Below are 12,168 nucleotides of genomic sequence, written 5' to 3' on the forward strand. Positions count from 1 at the left end.
ATTTGGCAGTGGTTTTAAATCAAGCTTTGAAACATTGGTTGGTGATGGTAGAGGTCGCAAGTCCTCGATAGATAGGATTTGAGTGCGCGGTCTCCATTGACACATACCAATGTCCTAGGTGGTAGTGCTCTCATTATCATCAGAAATTTCAGCAACCACTTTTTCTAAGTCAGAATTTTTCAAGTCTCCAATGACTTGAATCAATTCCTCAGTCAGACTAGGTTCTAATTCCTCTTCTTGTATCAAGCAGTCCATGAAATTCAACTCATGGATCTCATTATTATCAATGGGCTGCTTACATAGATTGAAAATATTTAGCTCTAGAGTCATGTTACCAAAAGACAAGTTCATCATTCCATTCCTGCAATTTATGATTGCATTTGAAGTTGCTAGGAATGGGCGGCCTAAAATGATGGGAACTTGAGCGCTAGCATTTACACATGGTTCAGTGTCTAGTACAATAAAATCTACGGGGAAGTAGAATTTCTCCACTTGGACTAGCACGTCCTCTAAAATTCCCCTTGGTACCTTAATAGAGCAGTCAGCGAGTTGAAGTGTAATCGTGGTTGGTTTAAGCTCGCCTAACCCCATTTATTTGTAAACCGAATAAGGTACTAAGTTGACACTTGCACCCAAATCTAGCAAAGCATGCTCAATTTGAAATTTTCCAATAATACAAGGAATAGTGGGACTTCCCGGGTCTTTGTATTTGGGTACAACCCTTTGTTGAATGATAGCGCTCACTTTCTCAGTAAGGAAGGCCTTTTTGTGCACATTTAATTTCCTCTTTACAGTGCACAAGTCCTTGAGATATTTAGCATATGATGGAATTTGTCTAATGGCATCAAGTAGAGGAATATTGACAGTAACCTTTTGAAGCACATCCAACACCTCTTGATATTTCATGGGGACAGTTGGATTTCGAAGTCTAGATGGGAACGGAACTGGAAGCTCATATGACTTAGTCTCTTTATTCTTTTGCTGTTGCGGCTCTTGAACCATAGTTGGTTCATCATTTTCTTGAGACAGTGGCTCATCCTCCGGTATTTCTACCGGTTGCATTATCTTGTTATCGACCTCTTTTCCACTTCTCAAGGTAATGATGGCCTTAGTTTGTTCATGATGTAGCTCGCTTGGATTTGAGTCTCCAATGAAATGTGTGTTTCTAGGGTTTGGCACAGGTTGAGAAGGAAGTGTGCCTTTTTCCCTAGCATTTAGTTGAGTCTCAATCCTATCCACAGCTGTCTTTAATTCCTGATTTGATTGGATTAGAGACTGATTCATTTGAGCTTGAGAGTTAATGAATGTGGTCAATGCATCCTCCACAGATGATCGCTTTGGCGGGGGCACATATGGTGCATTGTTAGGTGCCCCAAAGAAGTTATTTTGTGGAGGCATTTGAGGTGCATTGGGCACATTAATTTGTGGTCCATTCCTCCAACTAAGATTAGGATGGTTACGCCAATTTGGATTGTACGTGTTTCCCAATGGTTGCATAACTGACCTTTGGTAATTATTTATAGCATTTGCTTGATCATGCTCATGCGTGATATTTTGTACAACTAAGATTATTGGACAATCCTTTGTATCATGGTCTGTACCACCACAAATGCTACAAAAATTACCTAAGGAAGTGTTTGCTTTAACCATATCAACCTTCCTAATTTCCAAGGCTTCGACCTTTCTAGCCAATGTAGCGAATTTTGCATTAAGGTCGTCTTCCTCTCTTAGGACATACATTCTCGCTTTCTCTCTAGGAATGGGTCTAGTTTGGTCTAATTTAGCAGAGACATCCCATGTCTGAGTATTCTCTGCTAACATATCTAGAAAATCCCAAGCCTCATTATGATCTTTGTCAAGAAAGGTTCCACCACACATCATCTCTATGAACTGACGGGTATCCATGGTGAGCCCCTTTCGGAAAGCATCAATCACGTGCCATGGTTCATAACCATGATGTGGATAAGTAATTAGAATGTCTTTGAAGCGCTCCCAAGCTTGAAAAAATAGTTCATTCCCCTTTTGGGAGAATGACATGATTTCTTGTTTTAGTGCATTTATTTTATGCTCGGGAAAGAACTTTTTCAAAAACTCTCTACTTAAGGCTTGCCATGAAGTGATGGTATTAGGTCTTAGAGAGTTAAGCCATGCTTTGGCCCGATCCTGTAGAGAAAATGAGAATAGCCTAAGCTTAAGTACATCCCTATTGCCATTGTTTACTTGTAACGTTGCAATTACTTCCTCAAAGTCCTTGAGGTGCAAGTAGGGGCTTTCAGAATCTAAGCCATGAAATTTAGGAATTAATTGAATCACACCTGGTTTAAAATCAATGTTCCCTGTGTGAGCAAGGAATACTATACAAGATGGTAAAGTTGATCTCTCAGGGTGTAAATGTTCACGTAAAGTCCGTGGTTGATTTAACACATTCCTATGAACTTCATTTTCATCCTCAAGAGGAGGATTATTTTGATTTATAGTTGGATCTGGCAGATTTGGATTTGGATTATCAACTGGGTCTGTCATGGAATCCAAGTGATGTTGAGTGCCTCTTCTAAGTGAATGATCAAGGCCTGGAATTAGTCCCCCTTTAGAGGAGAGTTGATTGTTTTGATCCCTACTCCAACGGGACATAAACCATCCACACCACACAACAAATACCACTAATTCAAATCGCAAGTAAGATACTTAAAATAAAAATAAAAACTTAAATCAACAACCCAGGTGGCAGGGCCGACCATAAGGGTTCAGTCCACAAAGCAAAATAAATCAACAACCCAGGTGGCAGGGCCGACCATGAGGGTTCAATCCACAAAGCAAAATAAATCAACAACCCAGGTGGTAGGGCCGACCATGAGGGTTCAATCCACAAAGAAAAATAAATCAACAACCCAGGTGGCAGAGCCGACCATGAGGGTTCAGTCCACAAAAAAATAAAAATAAATAAATAAATAAATAAATAAATAAATAAAAGTAAAACTATTGCAGAAATTAAATTATGCTAATATGGAAAATAGATTCAATGGATGATCTTTGTGATCAAAGAGCAACTATAGGACAACCATAGCACTTGGGTGATAAAATCCCAAGCAGGGCAACCTTATGTCATAGTTAGTGCTTGAAAGACCCAACTGAATTTATTTTCAAAGAAAAAGAAAAGAAGAAAGAAAAAATAAAATAAAATAAAATAAAAAATAAAAATAAAATCTACAGAAAATCTGGAGGGTTTAGAAGAAAACTTACCTTAGCTATCTTGCACAGATCTGATCTATCTCAGTCTCTCCCCGGCAACGGCGCCAAAAACTTGGTTGCTTGCTTCCAAGTGCAGAGGTTCATAAGTAATATCCTGTGAATACAGGGTCGATCCCACAGGGAGATGACTTACGAGAAGGAAAAAAAATCAAATGCAAAACAAACTAAGTAATAAAAACTAACTGATGGTTTGATTTTTGGATTTTTGAATGGATGTAATTCAATTGAATAAAAAACACCCAAGCTTCAAAGTTCCACACATAGGTTAATGTTCCAAAATCATGATGACTTGGATAACACAACTAGGATCTGAGTACTATGGTCAGCCTAATCGGAAAATAAAACACTTTAAATATTTTAATAAATGATATAAAAGATTAGAAAATAATGGATTTGCACCATTGACATATATTCTCAAGCGCCAGTGATTTTAAGTATTCAATATCTATAGGATAATGAATATCAAAGAAATATAACAGGTTGAGAACATCTCCTATCTAGGAAATTTGATTAATCTAGGGTAAGCCTATCCATCAATGTAGATCTCATATGATGGAAACATATGGATCTTACAAGAGGATAAAAAAATAAAACCTAAATAATAGATAATATGCATACACCATTATTCTCATCATTGAAACAATCAATCATCATAATCTAAAGAAATATTAAACCCATGTGCTTCCCTTCTAGCTTGGGCTAGAGGGAACTTAGAAAGACATAATTAAATTGCAGAAATAAAAAGCAACAAGAAAGAAAGAAGAAAAATTGCAAATAGAAAAGATCTAAAAGGAAAGAAACAACTTATAAAGCTTTAATAAAACTAAAAACTTTTTAAAAAAACTAAATATTGCTCTTGAATGCTTTGAATGATGTTTTAGAATGCCCTAGGAGGCCCTATTTATAAGTAGGGAACTCCAAACTTCGTACAAAGTTGAAAACCCTAGAAAACGCCTCAAATATACGTATTTTTCTAAAATAGACTTCTCGCTGCATAGTTCGTTTAAAACAGACTGCCTGCTGCGCAGTTTTCCAAAATAAACTTCACAGCTTCAGAATACACTTTTTTAGGACAATTTCAGGATTCTTCACTTCAAATCTTCGATTCTCTTCATTCCTCGCTTGGTTTTCTTGGATCTTTGGCATGTGAATTCTTCAATGTTGATCTCCTAAGATCCATCTCTTGCCTTGGTGATTTTTGAGCATCATCTTTTTACTTTTTAACACTTTTTTCAATCCAAGCTCTTAAATTTACCTTGCAATACATATATGAGTAAAATAGAATATTAAGATGATTTATGTTCATAAAACCAAGATATAAAGGGGAAAAATTATGCAATATTTGAGGCTCAACACAAGGTAATCGCTAGTCGAGACGTCAAATTCGATAAAGGCTCCCTATTCCACAAGAATGATCAGGAGGAGCAGAAAGAATCTGACAGGTAGGTCATAGACGTTGAGATTGACACATGTGATACTTGTTGAGGGTCAAATATTGTATATTAGACCCTAGTTATTACCTGAATTACGAACATGATACTGTTTTAATGGGCTATTTTAATCGTGTTTGTGATGCAAGGAGAATTGACGAGCATGGATTGAAAAGGATGCTAAAGGCATGAATTTAACGCTCAAGCATCACCAAGGCATTGGACGGGACTCCATGCGACCAAAATAGAGGATTTACACACTGGAGATTAGAGAAATTCCAGCCACTCACTTTAAACAGGCCTGAAAGACGTTCATAATGCAAGATCACAGGGTTCCCACCATCTGATCAGCTCGAAACTTCATATATGGCCTGAAGACCCTAAATAAACTGTACACGTAAAATTTCAATAGTTGTATACCTGTGGAAGTGGTCCAACGGTTAGATCAGCCCATGAATTACTGATCTGAGGCCCACCTGATATTCAAATATGCTTCAAACTCGAGCTTTATCCATTAGATGATATGAGAAAAGATATGAACAGAACGGATATCTCACGACCGTCATGATGATGGCCCATGAGCATCGCATGTATAGAGAGTGTATGTGCATTCAATGTGCACCGGATGGAGAAACCCAGTCAAAGTCGGTGTTGACCGACTTCTTACATAAAAATAGAATTGCCGTTACAGCGAAGTTTCGTTGTAATCGTCGGTTGATGTTGTGGGCCCCACCCATTGTCCATATGAAAAATCCAAACCATTCATCAGATTCATAAAGGCCTTCTCACCAAGTTCTAGGTGATGAAATTTCAAGGTACAACGGATATTGATTTTTAACCGCCCAAACGTAGGATGAACGGCTGAATGAAAACATCCATGGACCACACCAAATTTGATCCAATGATTCCCACCTGGTTTTTCGAGTTGCAACGAATAGACGGAGTGGATTTCTTTGACATCACCGAACATAGACCCCACCACCATCACAGCGTAACCATTACGCATGCTCTATTCGCGCCCAGGCGCTGTCCGAGTTTTGCGGACAATTGCATGAGTGTGGTGATGATCGGATGGGTAATCCAGATCGTCCATCATGTAGGCAACTCAAAAAGGTCCCAAGGGACAGTATTCTTTTAAAAAGAATCATAGGAACAGGGGAGTTTAGAGGGTCCGATTTGGCTGCAAAAGAAGGGTACTGCACAAGCCTTCTCTACTGCCTTTGCTTTCGCAATCTAGCCGACCTCTAGCAGCTATAAGAGAACGAGACGGAAGAGAGAGAAGGAATTCAAGTTTCCAATGAGATAGAGGGAGAAGGAGAGAGAGATTTGTTTTATGTTTTTATTTGTTTATTTTTCTGAATTTTTGGAGGATTAGCCGAATCATGTCAGGCTAAACCTCTTAGCTACGGCTAAGAGGTGAAGCTTGTGGCATGATGGGACTAATTCTACGACTTTGATTCATGCCATGAACTATGTTGATTCTAGTTTTGAATAATAAGAATATTTCTAGTTTTTAATGGTTTGTTGTGACTGAAATTACAATAGATCTGCAATGGCTTTAAGTATTCTTGTTCTATTGTTGTGATTACGCAATTAGGAAGTCCTATTGTTCACCATCGTCTCCTGGGCATGGTTAGATGATAACACATTTCCTACTGTTCATACATCACTCAGATTGACTGTGAATTGATTTAATTCTATTGTTTGCTTTGTCTCATGGGCATATTTTTGTGATGGAATCCATTCTAATTCACGCCTGTCTGATCTCTTGAAAACTAGATTAAATGAAGTTCAGAATTAATTTTCAGGTTATATCTTCCAACCGGATGAAGATGAGACTCGAAGTCCAGTTGAGTTCATGAATCAACCGTAGATCTCCCTGATCACCATAAGTGGATCCTCTGAATCCCTAATTTTCTTCCTCTGAATTCCTTAAGTTTTAGATAAGTATTTCACTATTATTCCTCAAAATCATTCAATTTAAATTTCATCTTAATCTAGTTCTAGTTCTAGTGAGTTTCAGATTACGTACAGGTTTCAATCCCTTAGGATTCGACCTCGGTCTCACCGAATTTATTACTACATCACAACCCTATTCTTAGGGAGTGAACAATACTCAGGCTGGGAAATATGTGCAGACAGAGGTACAAGAAGAGGTGGAGTAGACACCTAGAAGAAATCCACCACAATATCACAAGTTACCGGCAAGATACAATGGCGACTTTAATATTGCATATGCCCCCATTATGGATGAGGGAGACCTGTCTACTATTCAAGAGGCTCTTGATGAGCTTAATGCAAAAAAGTGGAAGGCAGAAATGGATGACGAGATGGACTCTTTATTAAAGAACAACACATGTGATTTGGTGGAGCTTACAGTGGGCCGAAAAGCGATCAGATGCAAGTGATTATTCAAAAGGAAACATGATAGATACCAAGGGAGACTAGTAGCGAAGGGTTATGCTCAGAGAGAAGGAATCGAAATCACGAAGATATTCACGTTGGTAGTTAAGCAAGTGTTTATCAGATTCGTGTTGGCACTATCTAGAGCTAGAATTGATAGACATGAAGACTGCATTCCTAAATGGGAAATTGAAAAAAAAGATCTACATCAGGTAACTAGAGAGCTACTTAGTTTAAAGATCAGTGAACAAGGTTTGTAGGTTAATAAGGTCATCGTACGGCCTAAAATAGTGGCCTACGTAGTGGTATAATTTTTTTTGGTTATTTCATGTTAAGTCAGAAATTTACAAGGAGTGAATACAATCATTATGTTTATTACAAGACACTGAGTGATGGAAAATTCATCACCTAGTATTATATGTTGATGATATGTTAATCGTCAATCATGATATATCTGAAATCGACGTATTGAAGTTATCGGGGACATTCGAGATGAAAGATTAGGGGGTTGCAAAGAGAATTCTCGGTATTGATATACACAGAGTCAGGAAGAAGAGCAAGCTTTGGTTATCATAGGTAGAATATCTTGAAAAAGTATTGAGTATGGGATGGGTAAAGTGAAGCTAGTCAGTGTTCCCCATGCGATTCACTTTAAGCTTTCCTCGGAACAATTTTTTAAATCTAATGAGGAAAAATAAGATATGTCGCGTTTGCCTTATTTGAATGCGGTTGGTAGTTTGATGTATATCATGGTCTGTATGAGACTAGATATTTCACAAGCAGTTGGTGTTGTGAGCAGATAGATGTCAAACCCCAGCAAGTAAGAGAAGATAGAGACTAAGTTAGTAGGGTATGCAAATTCAAATTACACAGGCAGTATGAATTCGAGAAAGTCAACTTCAGGTCATTTGTACTAGCGGGTGGAGCTATTACTTGGATGTGAAAACTTCAGTCCGTGGTATCTATTTTCACGACTGAAGTAGAATATATAGCAGTGACAGAGGTGTTTAAAGAACGTTTTGGTTCAGAGGCATGATAAATCAGTTGGAGCTTCATCAGGAGGTCATGCTGGTTAATTCTAATAGCGAAAGCGCTATCAATTTGGCTAAAAATTCTATTTATCACTCTCGTATTAAACACATTGATGTTCGTCACCACTTTATCTAACAGGTGCTTGAAGAAAGAGGCATAACTTCGGAGAAGATTCACACCAGCGTGAATCCGCCGGACATGCTCACCAAGGTAGTTCCTGTAGAGAAGTTCAAGTTCTGTGTGACTTTTCTGAGTTTGGTGATAGCGTAAAAGGAGAACTGAGTGTGCATGAGAAGCGCTGATGGAGCTATGATGTAAGGCATAGATAAGAGAATACGACAAGCAGTTACACGTTTGATGATTAAAGACATGACGGAGATTGTTGTATTTGATATCTTAAACCAAGTTATAGTTTCCTTTTCTGTTTGGGATTCTTCCCAAGGCTATATATATGGGTATAAATGGGATTGAGAGAGATATTCCTAAGGTTTTCAAATTCCTCCAAGGGGCTCAAAGGGTGTAGTAAGGGTGAGATTTGAAATTGTTTGAAATCGGTAAGCTTCTTTCTTTTTTTTTTTTTTTTGCTTTCATAGTGCTCACCTATTGTTTTGTGCCGTGGTTTTTTCCCGTAAAGATTTTTCCACATTAAAATCATTGTGTTATCTTGGTACTTAGTTTGTGCATTTGGATTACTCTCCTAAATTCATCTCTGTGCTTTCGTAGTCCCCAACTGGGCTCACAAGAGAAATGGTCCTAACTGTTCATCTTCTGGGTGCTAACTAAATAAGTTCTAAATCCAAACACTTCAAGGATAATCTTGAGCTTCAATTTTTGGAGTTGAATTTGATCAATTGAGATTTAATTTTAGTTGTTGAAACTTTTCCTTCAATGTTCTACATCCATCTATGAGCAGTCATGGCTAGGATCGTTCACTGTAAATTTCTCAACATCACTCATATGAGATGCCCTCTAGAGCGTGGACGGTTCTGATCACAGACCTTCTCATCATGTGGACCACAGTGGAATAAAAGATCTGATTATGCTAAGTCGCAACACAGGGAAGAAGCGAACTTTATGCACTTCTTTGATCCGTACAGGAATTGTCGTGAGGAGTTCACCATGATATAGCATGGTATGTGGATACTGTGGACGTCCTACCATAATGTATATATCATATCCATGCCGTCCATCCATTTCTTCAGCTCATTTTAAATCATGAGCCCCAAATTGAAGCATATCCAAAGCTTAATTGCACCACACTACAAAAATAAAAAATAAAAAACATAAAATTGGGAATTGAATGCCTGCCGTTGAAAGTTTCTTAGGGAAAACAGAAGTTTTAGATCAAGTTGATATTTATTTATTTATTTTCCCTTCATGCAGGTCTCTGGGACCTTATCAAACGGTTGGAAGATATTTAAACATCACTGTGAGCCCTTTCCCCACTAGTTTCTGTAGCGTTGTTCACTTAAAGATTTGGACATGGTTCAATTTTGGGTTTATACCCTAAAATGAGATGGAAATAAAGATGAACGGTGTGGATAAAATACATACACATCATAGTGTGCTGAACTGAGTATATATTCACCCCACGTGCTTGACACCTTGTGGGCTCCTCACTAAACAATCCCGGTCTCTTTTAGCCCACCCTTCTTATTTCGGTTGGAAAAAGGCCTAGTCACTTTTTTATTGCTTTCTTGTATGTCAACAATAACCATATTCTGATAGATAAAACACATATGCCACCGTTTCAAGTATTTGTTCATTAGGGTGGGAGTGCCAACACTAACTATATCACGAACGAGTAACAGTAAGAGAACAATCTTAAAAGGAGATGTATGACTGAAAAAGCCAGATCATGGGCACTTCGAGTGAACCCAAAACAAGAACTACAATGCTAAACTTCAAAACCTACTAGTGAAGTGCCTATTTGAGAACCTAGAGATCATATCAAAGTTGGTAGACTTAATTTGGCTGATGTTAATGGCTTTGGTGGTGGTTTCATATAGACTTCCTCAGGTTAGTCTCCATGAAAGAAAGTATTCCTGCTAACATCCATTAGAAACAACAACCAATTTTCATTAGAAGCTAGAGCAATCAAGTCATGTGCAGGAGTCATGCCTGAAACTGGTGCAAAATTTTCTTTTCATTAATGCTATAAACCTGATTTAAGCCCTTTGCAACATGACAAACATTACATCATTCGATAAATCTTTCAGATTTAGTTTTTACTGTATACACTCCTCATATCCCGTCACAGATATCCTAAGAGGCAAACTGACGTGATCCTAAGTATGAGTCCTAAGTGCTTCCGGTTCTTCTATCATTGCCCACTCTCAATGAATATTCTAGAGGCTAAATCCGCAGGGTCATGATGGAAAAAAACAGTGAAAATCTTGAATCTGTTGGTTCGACTTATCAGACAACTAAGCAAGTGAACCCCAGTGGGCAGCCATACATGCTGGATCCTAAGTCACATCATAGGCAGAACAAACACATTCAGAAAACTAATTTTAAGCAACTTCTAACCCTTGTGATCTGGTATTTTCCCCTCATTATGTATAATAGAGATTAGGTATTAGGCAGCCGACTTGCCTCTTAAATTAACATAATTTCATTACTTGGCTGTTGATTTCTTCGTCAAGATGTAAACCCATCACTTTCCGCTCCTCAAATGATGGTATGGTTAATGAATTAGGACTAGCAGTGGTCTTCCCTTCTATTAGTGGCCTATGGTTATTGCCTACTAATGAACCCCAACCAATTGAAGAATCCCTGTTATCTTCTACAGACATTTCTATTCTTGGATCTGCACCATTGATCTTGTACATCTTTTTGAACGCTGCTAAACAAAAAGCTAAGATTGCTTGTCCAGAGTAAATTTCCTACTGTGGATTGTAGGTAGTCCAGATTCACCAACTGTCCCGATCACACCTATTGTGGAGTCGCGCAGCTAACCAAGACCGGAACACGCCGTGTCCTTCGCAGCAATGTACTATGAATCCATTTGCATTTGCTGACATAGAAGTCATCATTTTTTATTCTTCCTTCCTTCTACTTGGTTAAGAGTATTATATTTTATATGGTAATATAGATGAGCTTTCTTTCTTTGAGCAACAAATCCACCTTGGGTCATTGTCACTTCAGTTTCATGTTATTGTGCAGTAGGTGAATCATGACCATCCATTTGGACCCCTCGGTTAATAGCCCATTGGTCGAACCACTCAGATTCAAGAACTCCATCCATTTGATGAATTGACTTTTCTTTTTTGAATCTAGACGTACGGTTAATATTTCAACGTTCATTTGAAGGGCACAATACAGAAAGGTAAGACTGCATGTCCAGTTTCAACTTCTACTGCAGGCCATGACCATTAGCAAAAACCAGATATTACGTCCGGATTCATGATCAACCAAGCACATGGCGGAGTTGAAATGAAACAAGGCCGGTGTGTCATGGTGGTGGAAATGATCATTTTCATAGACTCAAATTGCCATTTTTAATTAATCAAAAACGACATTTTACCTAATGTTTTGTCAAATGCGGACTGCTACTTTATCTACGCTAGCCAAAACCACGACTTTCCTGATTTTTATCTCCTTTGATGTATAGTAATTGGTCCATCTCAGTCAGTCAGCGGTGCATTATTCGGTCCAGTTAGATTACAACAACCACAATTTTGCCGCTTTGACGCAAACAGAGGATCCGTATTCACTCTCAAAAAACAACTCCTTTTCACAAGCAATTTCATCGCACTCTCCCCTCTCTCTCTCTCTCTCTCTCTCTCTCTCTCTCTCTCAGCTCACCTGCCGCACCAATCCATTCCCCTTCTTCCTCTCCGCAATATCGCAGCACCGTCGAGATCGCAACGTAATTGATTCCGGAGTTCCGATTACATCTCTCCTTGCATTTCCAGCTCCCTTTTTAGTGAGTTCTGAACAAAGTGAGTGCATTTGCTTGTGAGAAGAAGAGAGAGGCTAATATGATTGCTGAGGCTGTTGTTTCCCTTGTCATAGGAAAACTTGGAGATCTCCTTGTCCACCATGGATCCGC

General features: G+C 38.5%; 1 non-coding gene across 1 annotated transcript; it reads left to right on the forward strand.

Moving 5' to 3' along the window:
* Positions 1-1,948: 1,948 nt before the first annotated feature.
* LOC131217937 (small nucleolar RNA R71) lies at positions 1,949-2,055 on the forward strand. Its single transcript, XR_009157519.1, has one exon. It is a non-coding gene; the product is annotated as a small nucleolar RNA R71 (small nucleolar RNA).
* Positions 2,056-12,168: the final 10,113 nt, after the last annotated feature.

The sequence above is a fragment of the Magnolia sinica genome, chromosome 10 (assembly GCF_029962835.1).
Source record: "Magnolia sinica isolate HGM2019 chromosome 10, MsV1, whole genome shotgun sequence".
NCBI lineage: Eukaryota > Viridiplantae > Streptophyta > Magnoliopsida > Magnoliales > Magnoliaceae > Magnolia > Magnolia sinica.